This window comes from Lynx canadensis, chromosome B4 (genome assembly GCF_007474595.2).
Source record: "Lynx canadensis isolate LIC74 chromosome B4, mLynCan4.pri.v2, whole genome shotgun sequence".
Lineage (NCBI taxonomy): Eukaryota > Metazoa > Chordata > Mammalia > Carnivora > Felidae > Lynx > Lynx canadensis.
This window is the reverse complement of record NC_044309.1, coordinates 38,187,706-38,199,794: the sequence shown is the minus strand read 5'-3', so window position 1 is coordinate 38,199,794 and position 12,089 is coordinate 38,187,706. Positions and strand designations below refer to the sequence as shown.

The 12,089-nt window shown below is 55.1% G+C and overlaps 1 protein-coding gene across 6 annotated transcripts in view; it reads right to left on the bottom strand.

The window, feature by feature from the left end:
* Positions 1-12,089, bottom strand: part of TSPAN9 (tetraspanin 9) — a 204,249-nt gene that overhangs the window by 8,209 nt on the left and 183,951 nt on the right. The window lies entirely within an intron of this gene.

Below are 12,089 nucleotides of genomic sequence, written 5' to 3'. Positions count from 1 at the left end.
AATCCATCACTGCCTTCGCCTTCCATCCATGTGAGCCAGCAGCCCACGCTCTGGCCCCGAAAACTGACTCTCCTCCACGGCCCCCCTGGGCCCGCGACGCCACCGCTTCTTCACCTGGGGACGCTTGGGTTTCACTGGCTGCGGGTCTCCACAGCTGCCTTATTTTATGCTCCGTATAGCTGACACTCACCCCGCTCCCTCCGGCAGCTCTGAGGAAGTATGCGGAGTCCGAGGAGCCAATCAATCTGTCAACCGATATTTATTGAGTACCGAAGGCTGCGGCATCCTGTGCCAGAAGAGCCACAGCCACTTTCGAGACCTGCCTTCCTGGGACCTCTGTGCTGCATAGACAGGAACAATAAAAAAGCAGCATCGACCCCACGCGGTATACACTGGTGCCAAATAAATAGTTCAGGAGTTCTCAGAGGAGGCAACCACTGTCCTGGCCCAAGATGTCAGTTGGAGGAGGCAGTCTCTAGAGGACGGCTGGACCTGGGGCAGGTGGGGGACCACAACATTCCACGCAGGGCAAAAGCATACACGTAAGGGCTCAGGAAGTACAGATGTGGATCTGACACCCGGCTCCGGCTTTTCCTGGTAGTGCGACCTTGCCAACTCCTTTTATGCCCAATGAGAATGACACCGCCTGCCTTCACCTTCTGGACTGTTGGGAGAATCTAAATGGAAGAAAGCATGTGAAGTGCATGGCCATGACCAGGTGCTGGTCTCCGAAAGGCATTTGCTGAGCAGCTCCCATGTGCCCGGGGCTGTGCCATGACCCTAGGAACCAAGCACATCCCTGCTCTCGAGCTGCTCCGGCTTCCGAGGGGAGACACAGATGGCCCAGCAAAGACAAGGCGGCTCACGAGTAGGGGGAGAGCAGTTCTCACATGCATGCCTGGAGGTTGATGGGGAGAGGCACAGGCTGCCCCTCAGGGGTGGCATTTTCTTCCCTCATGCAGTCCACAAACCCAAACAGAGCACCCATGTAGTAAGTGCCAGGGCCTGTTCTGGGTGCTGGGGTGGAGGTGGTAGCAGCACAGGCAACTCCCCCCCACCCCGCCCGCCTCACTCACAAACAGGCTATTCTTACAGAGCACACGGATAAGCGAACAAGTGATAGAATCTCAGGTGATGGTATGTGCCGTGAAGGAAAATGAGGATGGCCACGAGTTAGAAAGTTTCAGGGGACAGAGTGGTCAGGGATGGTGGCATCTGAGTAGGGACCCAAATAAAGAGGGGAAGTGGTGGAAGGATGTTCTGGATAGAGGGAACAGCAGGTGCAGAAGCCCTGAGGTAGGACTGAGCCTGGCCAGCCCAGGGAGAAGCAAGCTGCCCAGGTGGCCGCAACAGAGTGGAGGAGGTGACAGTGGTGGGGGACCAGTAGGTGGGGTGGCAGGGGTCAGATGAGACAAGACCTTGCAGGCATCACTTAAGAAAACCAGGGTGGGATGCCCCTAGGCCTGGAGAGTGACATGGTTTATATTTCCAATAGATCTCTGAGACTGCTGCTCAGAGAAGACCACCAGAGAGCAAAGGGGGAAGCCCAGGGCGCAATCAGGAGGCCACGGCAGGGATCAGGCAAGAGCTGGGGGTGACCTACACCAGGTGGCTCTGGAAGAGTGGTGAACAGCAGTACAAGGAGGTTTATCTGTAAGGTAGGATTGACAGGACTTGCTGGGATTTAAAAGATGAGTAGGATTTTCATAAATGAGGAACCAGAAAGGTGACCCAGATAGGGCATGATGGAAGAAGTGCAGGGGCGCCTGGGTGGCGCAGTCGGTTAAGCGTCCGACTTCAGCCAGGTCACGATCTCGCGGTCCGTGAGTTCGAGCCCCGCGTCGGGCTCTGGGCTGATGGCTCAGAGCCTGGAGCCTGTTTCTGATTCTGTGTCTCCCTCTCTCTCTGCCCCTCCCCTGTTCATGCTCTGTCTCTCTCTGTCCCAAAAATAAATAAACGTTGAAAAAAAAAATTTAAAAAAAAAAAAAAAAAGAAGTGCAGGCATTCCCATGTATTATTAAGCCAGAGATGGTTCAAGGAGCCGGGGAGGAACAGGAGGAAGTGGAGCAGGTTCCCGGGTCCCCCACACCATGGAGTGGTCCTGCGCTTCCTGCACCTGGGAGCAGTCCCAGTGGAACTACATCAAGGCTCCCCAGGTATGGGCACACTCAGGCCTAGAACACCCAGCCAATGGGGTACCCGCCAAGCTTTGCAGGGGGTGGGGGGATGGTTGCCACCACCCCTGTAACCACTAGGTGGCGCTCCAGGCTGGATCAGAAGCTCTGAAACTTCCATCCAACTTCTCATACTGACTTTTTTTCAATCTGGTCAGTTCCTATACTGCCGTCTCAATTTTTCTTTCATTAATCATACCATGGAAATTCATGATCTTCATGCTGAAGATTTATGGCTCTAAAAGCCAGAGCCTGGAATGACTGAGAGGAAACCCCATGGCTGCAGGTAGAGGAGCCTGTTGTTAAAGAGACCTGGCTGTGGGACCCCCGGAGCGGCAAGATGCCGTTACCACTCTGCAGTGGGGACACCAGGGCCCCCAAGACCCTCCTCAGTCACAGTGCAGCTTTTTCTGGAAGCCAGTGCCCACTGGGCATGGGCCTGGCGGGGGCCCTCTCTACCTCTTTTCTCCATCTCCCTCCTGGGGAGAACTGCCGGGAGGTCCAGGAGCCCCTCTCTGGGAAAACCTCAACAGTTCAGAAATTCCCAGGACCTGGTCATCCCTCTCAAAATGGTTCTATGATCTTGCTTCATATTCTCTGAGTTGGTCGGCAAGCTTCCCAAAGTCCCACCCAGCAGCCTCCCTCTACCACGGTAAGAGAACAGCACTGTGGCTCTGTCCCCATACGTGCTTCCTTTCCCACTTCCTGTCTGAGGTCCCACCACGCCCCAGGCTAGACCCCAGGTGAGACCTGCTGCCTCCAGGTGGGGCAGTCCCCACACACAGTGTGTACTTAAGCCCTGGGGTGAAGGGGGCTAGCTCAGTGAATGAGGCCTTGTGGGATCTCAGTGCACTCAGGGACAAGAGCCTCCAGGTGGGAAGAAAACATGACCAATCAGGCCCTGAGTTTACAGATTAGGACAGCAAGGCCATGGCACTGCCAGGCTGGGCCCAGACCTGGCTCCCTGGCCCGCCTTTGGTGTGGAGCCCCTTCTGTACCCGACGCCAGGAGACCGGCCAGTGCATGCCGAGCCTGGGCCGACCGGTAAAAGGCACGGCCTTAGCCCCTGCCTCAAGCCCGGCCCCAGCCTTGCTCCCCTGCCTGCCTCTGGCCTGTTTTTCAGCCCAGCCAACATAGAGCTGCCTGAATCCTTTTTCTAAGATGCTGCTTTCATCATGCTGCTCCCCTGTGTGACCTTACAATTCTTTAGCTCTCTGAGGCCCAATTTCCTTTAAAATGTGGGATTTGGACTAGAGAATTTTTCAGGTCCCTGCCAGCACGGGCTTAGCCAAGCCTGAGACATGATGCTCTCATGTCCCTACCCGGTGGTTCTCAACCCAGAGTGATGTTGCCCCCCTGCAGACACCTGGCAACATCTGGGGACACTTGTGGCCATCACAACTTGGAGTGTGGGGCTCCTACTGCTGTGTGAGTAGAGGCCAGGGTTACTGCCAAAAAACCTATAATGCATAGGACAGTCTCCCACCACAAAGAATTACCCAGCCAGAAATGTGGATAGAGGTCAAGAAACCCTGCCTCAGCCCCTTCCCCATGCCAGGGGTCCACCCTCTGGCCATCACCTCCAGGAAACAGCCATCACAGAAAGAACCCAGTGTATTCCCTCCAAGAGTGGGGCAGCGTCCTAGTTCTGAAAGGGACAGTAAAATGTGGGAGGAGTAGAGAGCTGGCCAGACTCTATCTGGGGAGCTGGTGAGAACCAGGGCAGGAACAGGGAGAGGTCAATGTCTGGTGCATGGCAATGGGCAGGAGGGAGCGGATGACAGCAGAAAAGGTTTGCTGGGCAGGAAGGCAAGAAGACAGACAGGAAGCCAGAGCAAGGGGCAGGGGAGGGAGCCGCAGGCATGGGGGTTGGGGGTGGGGAGGAGCACTGCCCCATGTGGACGGTGCCCAGCACAGGAAGGAGACAAGGTGTGCAGTGCCAGAGAACTTAGCTCGTGGCATTCAGGAAGATTCCCTTCCCAAAGCAAAGGACTGTCTCAGCTAAGATGACCGAGCTACAGTCAAACCCAGGGCAGGAAGAGACTCCAAGGACTCAGGGAACCACAATCTAGCCAAGTCAGCACCAACCAACCTGAGGTCACCAGCCAGACAGACCTGGTCAGCAACCCTCGCCAAGCAGGGGGGGACCCAGTGACCACCCTGAATAGCAAGCCCTCCTGCTCCCTGCCCCCTCCCCCAACCGAGGGCATTTCTAAATATTCTCAGTTCAGCGCTCCAAATAAATCCACATCCAAATGTGAGAAAACAAGTTCCTACCCTTGCACTTGCCTGTGGCCTGGATCTCTGTGAGGACAGGGATTTGGGTCTGTTTTGTTCACTGCTAAATCCCCAGAGCCTAGAACAGTGCTTTACCCTTGGCAATGCCTTGGGGTGTCTCTCCTACGGGGCTCTCCTAAGGCCCTTCACGGACTCTGCAGAGGGAGAAAGTACAGGCCCTTTCAGGGGGCCATCTCAGGCTCTTCCTGGTCACCCTTGGGCCCATTGGCCTGATGCACAGCCAGTAAACTGAGGCCCAGCCAGGACACAGCCATATAGTGAATAAGCACTCCAGACTCACTTCAGTTATGAAGCCTGTTGTAATTAGCTGAATATCCCTGTGGCGTTTTTCTTCATCTTCAGTTTGAATCTTATTGATTTGTAGTTTCAATATATGTTTCTGCCTTGTGTCCTTATGTATTTTTCATGCAGGCATCCCATTTCTCTGGGGTGGGGAGTCCTGTGATTTCCCCTTCAATCCAACCTCCCTCCTTAGCTTCTACCCCTGACTCAGAGCACAGGACAGCCACTCCCTGTGTCCCCTCCTAGCTGCCAACCGTCTCTGCCCCGTGCAGGGGTGGCCTTCCCTGGGGGTGACCTCCTGTGCCAGGGCTGGGCCCAGAGCAGCGCATCGGGGACCTGCCCAGCCTTCTGTGCCAACTTGCTACCCACCCCCCACCGAAACACCAGCACTTTGGGAGTCAGGCTCAGTCTCCTCCATTCCTCTTCTGGGAGGGCCCAGAACATGCCTGGGATACTTCATAAACATTAGCTTCACGGATGGATGGATGGATGGATGGATGGATGGATGGATGGATGGATGCAGGTAGGAGGGCCTGAGAAGGCCACAGCCTGGGAACAGGACCAGACCCAGACACACAGACCCACCTGAATAAGAAGCCCCCACACATCCCCTCGTCCCTGTTCCTAGAACCCCCAAGTGCCCCAAGTTACTCCCAACTCAGCCCCCTGAACCCCTTATTTGCCTGTGTGAGTCGTCTGTTTGTCTGCCCCTCAAAGCCTCATGTGTCTCTGCAGAACCCCCCCCCCCAACCTCCCCTGCCCCCTGCCAGCCTCATCCCCTCTGCTTTGCAGGAGCTTTCCAAACACTAGGTCTCAACACTCCCCAGTGCTCTCTATGAGCCAGGGCCAAGTGCAGCGTTTAATGGCATTTAATAAATTAGTGGATGTGGAGAATAAAAAAGAAAACCAAAATGACTTTAATTTCACAGCCCGACGTGCAGCTAGTAATGGTCCTGCCTGGTCCTAGGAGAAGCCGTCCTGCCAAGAACTGCATCACAGGGAAAAGGGACAGGACATCAGCACCAGGAGTGAGGCCGCTACTTTGTATGTCCCACACCCCCTGCCTCCAAGGGGCCTGCAGCTCATTCAGTGTCACAGCCATAAAGGGGGGGAAGGAAGGGAGCCAGACAATGTCTTTGCCAAAGTCACCCGGCAGGCAGGAGGATCAGAGAGCAGAGGGGAGGTGGCCACTCAGCGAGAAGTCTCCTTTGTGAGGCTGTCCCTGGTCCCCACAGACCAGCCCCCGCCTGCGCACCCCAGGGTCGTGGCGTTCAGCATCCATCAATAGTCAGTACATGCCATTCTGTCTTTGTCCAATTCTGGGTCCTCAAGAATTCTTTCTTATTAACTCAAGAACGCACTTCCTTGTGGCTGACACGCACATGCATCAGTCCTAGCTTTGCCTAAGCAGCCACCGAGAACAAGTGTGGCAGGCTTTTAAATATTGGAAGGCCTGTATCTCACGGTCCTTTCCCAAGTCTTCTGGTCTATTCAAGGGCTTTTACAGCTTTGTCTCTGAGTCACCCTCCACTGCTCATCCCTGTCCCACACTCAAAGTCAGATTCCAGCTACTGAGGGGATAGCACAGAGTACAAAGATACCCCTCTCACCTCCTACATTCTGAGTCCTATACTTCTAGTAATCCAGCCGAAACCCCCACTGGCTTGGCAGGCAGCCCCCCATGGTTTTGGCTCACATAGAGCTTGTGCATAATTTAAAGTGAAACAGCAGGACTCATCGGTCATTCTTTTTTTGACCCCACACTTTTCTCTCAAAGCCTCCAATTTCTTCACATCTTCACCTTGCAGCCCCCAATATCACCAGCTTACATAGGTGACAGGGAGATCACACCCATATTTCTGAGCCGAATTCTCCTCCAAATAAACATTACATAAAGCATTTGCATATCTAGAACCCAGTTACATTTTGATTATCGCAGAATGAGGTTATTTTCTCAGATGGTTCTAGGAGAGAGCATTTAAACCTGGCCAAGCTTCAGGGATGCTGTGTTTGGTTTTGCTGCAAGACTCAGAGGCTGACAGACCTCTTAAATTATATGTTTCAAGAGTCCACTTCTCTCCAGAGAACTTTGTGGAGACACTGAGACCGTGGTAACGCCTCGTTAGGGGTTTTTCTGGGGACAACTCACCAGAACCCCCCCCATCAGGTCAGAGTGGCCACGGGTCCTGTCATAATACCTCTTGTGCCCTTGAACCCTAAGACGTACACGATGATGAAAGAGTCCGTGATGAGGGAGACCTCACTGGAGACTTTGAGGACAGCCCCTGGCCACCCTTCCAGGGGTGCAGGCAAAGATGCAGTCACCAGCAGTCCTGGCCCCCAGCCGGCCGCACATAGGGCTTGGGGTCCTCCAACCCCAGCAGGGGAGGAGGCTGGCTTTGCTGAAGCACTGCCCATGTGTTTGGACTTCCTGGCTGGACCTCAGCACGGAGGGCATGTGCCCTGCCCAGGGGCTCACTCGAACCAAGGCACCTGTGGGACTCCAGGGTGACCAGCCCTAGGGGCAGGGAGAGTCTGGGTCTGTCCCCAGGCTCCAAAGGCTCCAGAGGGTGCTGAGAGCAGGCCTAGTCCCTGATACAGCTGATGTCTAGAGAGCAAAGGGCAGGGGCTAGAAATGGGAGGGAAGGGGATGTATCCACCTAGTGCTCCCCCAACACAGCCCCTTTAAACTCCGGTCTTCTGCAACCACTCCTCTGTCTGGGAGAAAGGCTTACAGAGCACCGTGGCTCGCCTCCCCCACCTCCACCTGCACCCCGGCCCCTGAGCCCTCTGGACGCCTCTAATCTGATGGCAGGTCCCAGATCAACTTTCTCAGGTGCTAGCACTTCTCTGCCTTCTCAAACTGAGTGGGGGGAGAGGGGGATGAGAAAGGATGTAGAGACAAGCCCAGAACCCCCTCAGAGAGTCCGAAGTGGCCCTGAGGCGGCCAGAAGGAAGCCTGAGGAACAGCCCCCAGAAGGGCCACGGAGCGATGTGTGGCTGTGATGCCAGAGAGCGGTGGATGACACAAACCGCCGCCAGCCTTGCAAAGCAGGAGTGATCACTCACCAGTCCATAAACATCGATTCCCACCTCCAGTGCAGCCCTCCCTGGGCAGATGGAGCACAGAGACAGGGGTGCTGGGGGGAAGGGACACTCAGGAGTACTTCTAGCCAGCGTTTCCCAAGCTGACCCCAGCCCATCCGGCTCCCGCTCACTGCTGGCAACGGGAGCTGGAGGCCCTGACCGGGAGATTCTGCTCAAGGACACAGACAGATTTTGCACAGAGACCACGCAGGTGTTTCACGCCCCTCTCTGGGAGCACACAAAAGGAAGCAGGCTAAAGGCTGAAGGGACAGGGACATGCACAAGAGGGAGGCTGACAGTCCTCTGTCCCCGGCCCCCTCTAGAGGCTCTGTTCCCTGAGCTAGCTGGCAGGCTGCCCTTGGCTGGGACATTGGGGCGGTAGGGGTGGGGGGTGGAGAATGACCCTTGGACATGTCTTTTTCCCAAACTCCGGAACTTGTCAACACTCAGTAGGAAGCAGCTTGGAGCCTGAGGCCACCCACACCCAGTAACACACTCAGTCAGGGTGCCAGTGTCAGAAGGGTGCTGTCTATGCTGGGGCAGGGATCGTACATGTAGCTCTCCTTTCCCGCACCCCGAGAGCCATGACTGCCTGAGCTCCCGGGCCTGGGGTGGACCCTCGGGGGACACAGCCTGGGACCACAGTAGGAGACACGGCCTTAACTCCCAAGGTTGCTGTAAATTGGGAGGGAAGGCGCCAAGGACTCCGAGTAGCTCGTTAGAGGAGTCTGCAGAAAGGATTTTCCAATCACCAGCATATTTTCTCCTTCCTGCATTTGCTTTATCTTATGCCTCTGGGGAGAAAGGCCCTTCTGACAGCATCAAAGTGCGGAGAAGTACGTGCAGCCAGGTTGCCGTGGGAGGCAGGAATGGGCTCAGGAAACCGGCCTTCAAGGATCACAGTGATAGCGGTGGCCATCTGGGCTTCTCTGAGAAGGCAGGGCGGCCAGCAGCCCGGCTCTTGGGACGGCAGGCTCGAGGACAGTGATGTGCTGTGCAGCTCTGGCCAGCCACCTGGCCTTTAGAGACGATGCTCCACTAAGACAGGGAGAGAAACCAGCTCCCCAGCACTTGGAGATGCAGAGAGGATGAATAGGATTACACCTGCCGAGCACTTTGTGTTCCTTGGAATATAAATATCGCACAAGGTGCTGGGCTATTATTCAAACTCCTTGGAAAAGGCAGGGGAGCAGGACAAGGATCCCTTGAATTCCTATCACATCTGTCTGGCAAAGAGCTCAAATGAGACTATAACTCATCCGGGAGAACGGGGAAGGGGGCGGGGACCGTTCTCCTGTCTAAGGAAAGTGCCCCCACCCCCACCAGAGGTGAAGAAAAGCCACACAGTGGAAACATGTCCATTACTGGGGCCTTTCACGCGGCGAGGCTCGTCCATTCTGCCCATCACTAATGGACACCCTTTTAATAATCTTCTACAGCTCAAGTTCAGCAAATAACACTCTATAATTACACATACAGATATCCGGAAAGATCGTGGCTGACAACCAGGTCCATCTGTGGCCCCAGGACAGCCATCCACATACACTTCCGCTGTAACCCTGGGACGTGGCCGACACATGACTGGTCTTCTCTCCAGGGATCCCGTGCCCACAGCCTGATTATTTACACTGCCAGATGGGAGCCGTGTCCACCCAGGCCAGGATTTGGCATTTCTGACACGCTTTGTGGGAGACATGGGCTGGTGACAGTCGGGTCCCTCTGCCAGAGATGGTGTCAGCGCAGCAACCTAAGTGACCACCGGAGACCCCTCCCCACTCTGTGCGAAGCCCTGCCTACCTCTTTGTCCTCCTGGCAGAACAGGAGACCACAGCCCACCCTCCTATTATTCCACATGTGCGCACAATTCAGGTAACTCTGCTGACAGCTGCCTGTCCAAGGTCAGAGAGCCCATTTGCAGGGGAGCAGTGCCTTACGCCTCACCCCTGCCCCTGCCCCGACCTCCCTGCATTAACTCTTCGATACTGTGCCACTGCAGCCAGCAGAGCATAAGCACTCATGAGCACTGACCATGAGCCAGCACAGTCCCGACTGCCTGGCCTCTCCTGCCTCATTTAACCCTTTCAACCCAGTGGCAGGGGGCAGGGATGCTATATTACTCTCCCCATTTTACAGATGAAACAATAAAGGCACAGAGAGGCTAAGTAGTGAAGGAACCCAGGAAACCTGACTCCAGAAACCATGTTCTGACCCACCGTGCCCCACTGCTCAGACCTAGGTCATCCCAAATAAGCCGTCGCCCCCTAGACATGTCTATCTGGAGAAAGGAAGGCTGGTTGCAGTGCTGTGTGCGAGCGAGGCTCTGTGGCCTGGAAGCCTACTTGTGCACTGGGAGGGCAGGAAGAGAAAAGGCAGTGACGGTGGATAATGGCAGTGGTGACAGGGTGGCGTCCAGGGTGACGATGGTGATGAAGACAGTAATAGTACCTCTGAGAACGCTAGCATTTATTGACCCCATATTACATGCCAGGTACCGTGTCAACCTCTCTCCCCCAACACCATACAAGGTAGTTACTATTACTTCCCTCCCCACCAAATTCGCATATGGAAAAACTAAGGATCAGAGATTAAGTATCTTGTCTAAACTCACACATGGGGTTGGCAGGCCTGGGATCGTAATTCAATGTGATGTGACTCGGAACCCTATGACTGAAACCTCTCTGTGCCTCCTACAGACCTAAGAAAAATCCAAGACCTCATTTTATGAAAGCTTTTCAACAAGTTTCTAGCCCAATCTGAGTCAAGGCAGGTGGGAAGGGGGTGCTGAAGGGGACACACAGCCCCAACAGCCTTGGGAGGAGTTGTTACCCCACTTCATAGATGAGGACATTGTGGCCCACAGGAGTCAAGCCCTCCTCTCACACAGTGCCTGGAACCAAGTTGCGTGATACACAGGGATACAAGGAGCATCTTGGCCTGACCCACCAGGAAACAGAGCTTCATGGTACCACAGAGTAACAACTCAAAGGCTGTCCACATTTTAGACAGGAAAAACACGGAGGGCCTGATAACCTGCTTATTGAGGCTTACACATCAGTCTCTCACCAGGTGCTTCCAAGGTCTCTGCCCTGAGCTGGACACCGCACTGGCCACGGCCACATACGAGCCAGAGATGGGGTCACTGCTCTGGGAACAACCAAGCCAGCTGGACCAGCAAGTCAAGGTGATTAAAAACCAGCCCCAATGTAGAACCGCACCGGCCAGTGTTGAGTGTCGGGTCAGGGAGGGCTGTGCACAACTCTGGCCTTGGAACCAGGTAGACTGGGTTCAAATTCTCAGTGCCCTCACCTACTATCAGACTGGGGGGGGGGTGCGGAAGGAGTCTCTGAAAACAACGTTCCCACTGCTTGTTTTTAAATGGGGGATTTGTGGTACCTACCATGAAGTCGTAGCTGGGATTAAATGAGATTCATGAAAATAAACTTCCTAGCGTGGTGCCACGTACAAAGCTATAAACGGGAGTCATGATTAGTATTTATGGGCTGCAGTCCCCATTCACCCAGGTTACCGAGACCAGGCGGAGCAGCTGTAAGCCAGAGGCCAGCGGTGGAGAGAGGTGGAGAGTCCTGCCCAGGCTGCAGCCCTGCTGTCCCCAGGCCCCAGCCCCACCCCCGGCCGGCCTTCGCGGGCCGTCCTCCTCCAAAACAGCACAGCACGTCTGCCCAGACAAGCTTTACTCACCCTGCCGTCCTGCTGCTCCCCAGCCACCCATCTCCGGGAGGCAGCTCCCTTTCCCGATGTGTGAGCTGCTTTCTTTTGGCAGAGAGCTGCTGCTGTCTGTGCTCTGGACCGTAAAACAAGTTTTCATCAATAAATTAAGATAAGCGGAAAGCCAGCTCAAGAGGGGGCGGGCTGAGGCGGGCAGGCAGGCGGGCGAGAAGTCGCTCTGTGACCCAGAAGGGACCAAAGTAAATCCAAAGCAAGACTCGGGCTCACGGCCTCCTCTCCCCAGATCCCAAGGGCCCCATTTGACCCAGACTTCTCAGAGAGGGGGAGACACGGGAAGTCACCGTGCCTCTCTCGGGGCCCATTCCATACTCGGGGCGGGTACGCAAGTGTCCGTCACAAGTCAAGTCAGGTTCTCAGCAATGCTCTGAACCAAAATAATGATCTAAGTCACTGCGTTAGACAAGTTAAATCTAATCAGGTGCTGGCCTGCCCCATCACTAGCAGTAGAGAGCCACCTCCGAAAGGAAAAACATCGTTCTCGCAGAGCTTCCCCACGCCTCC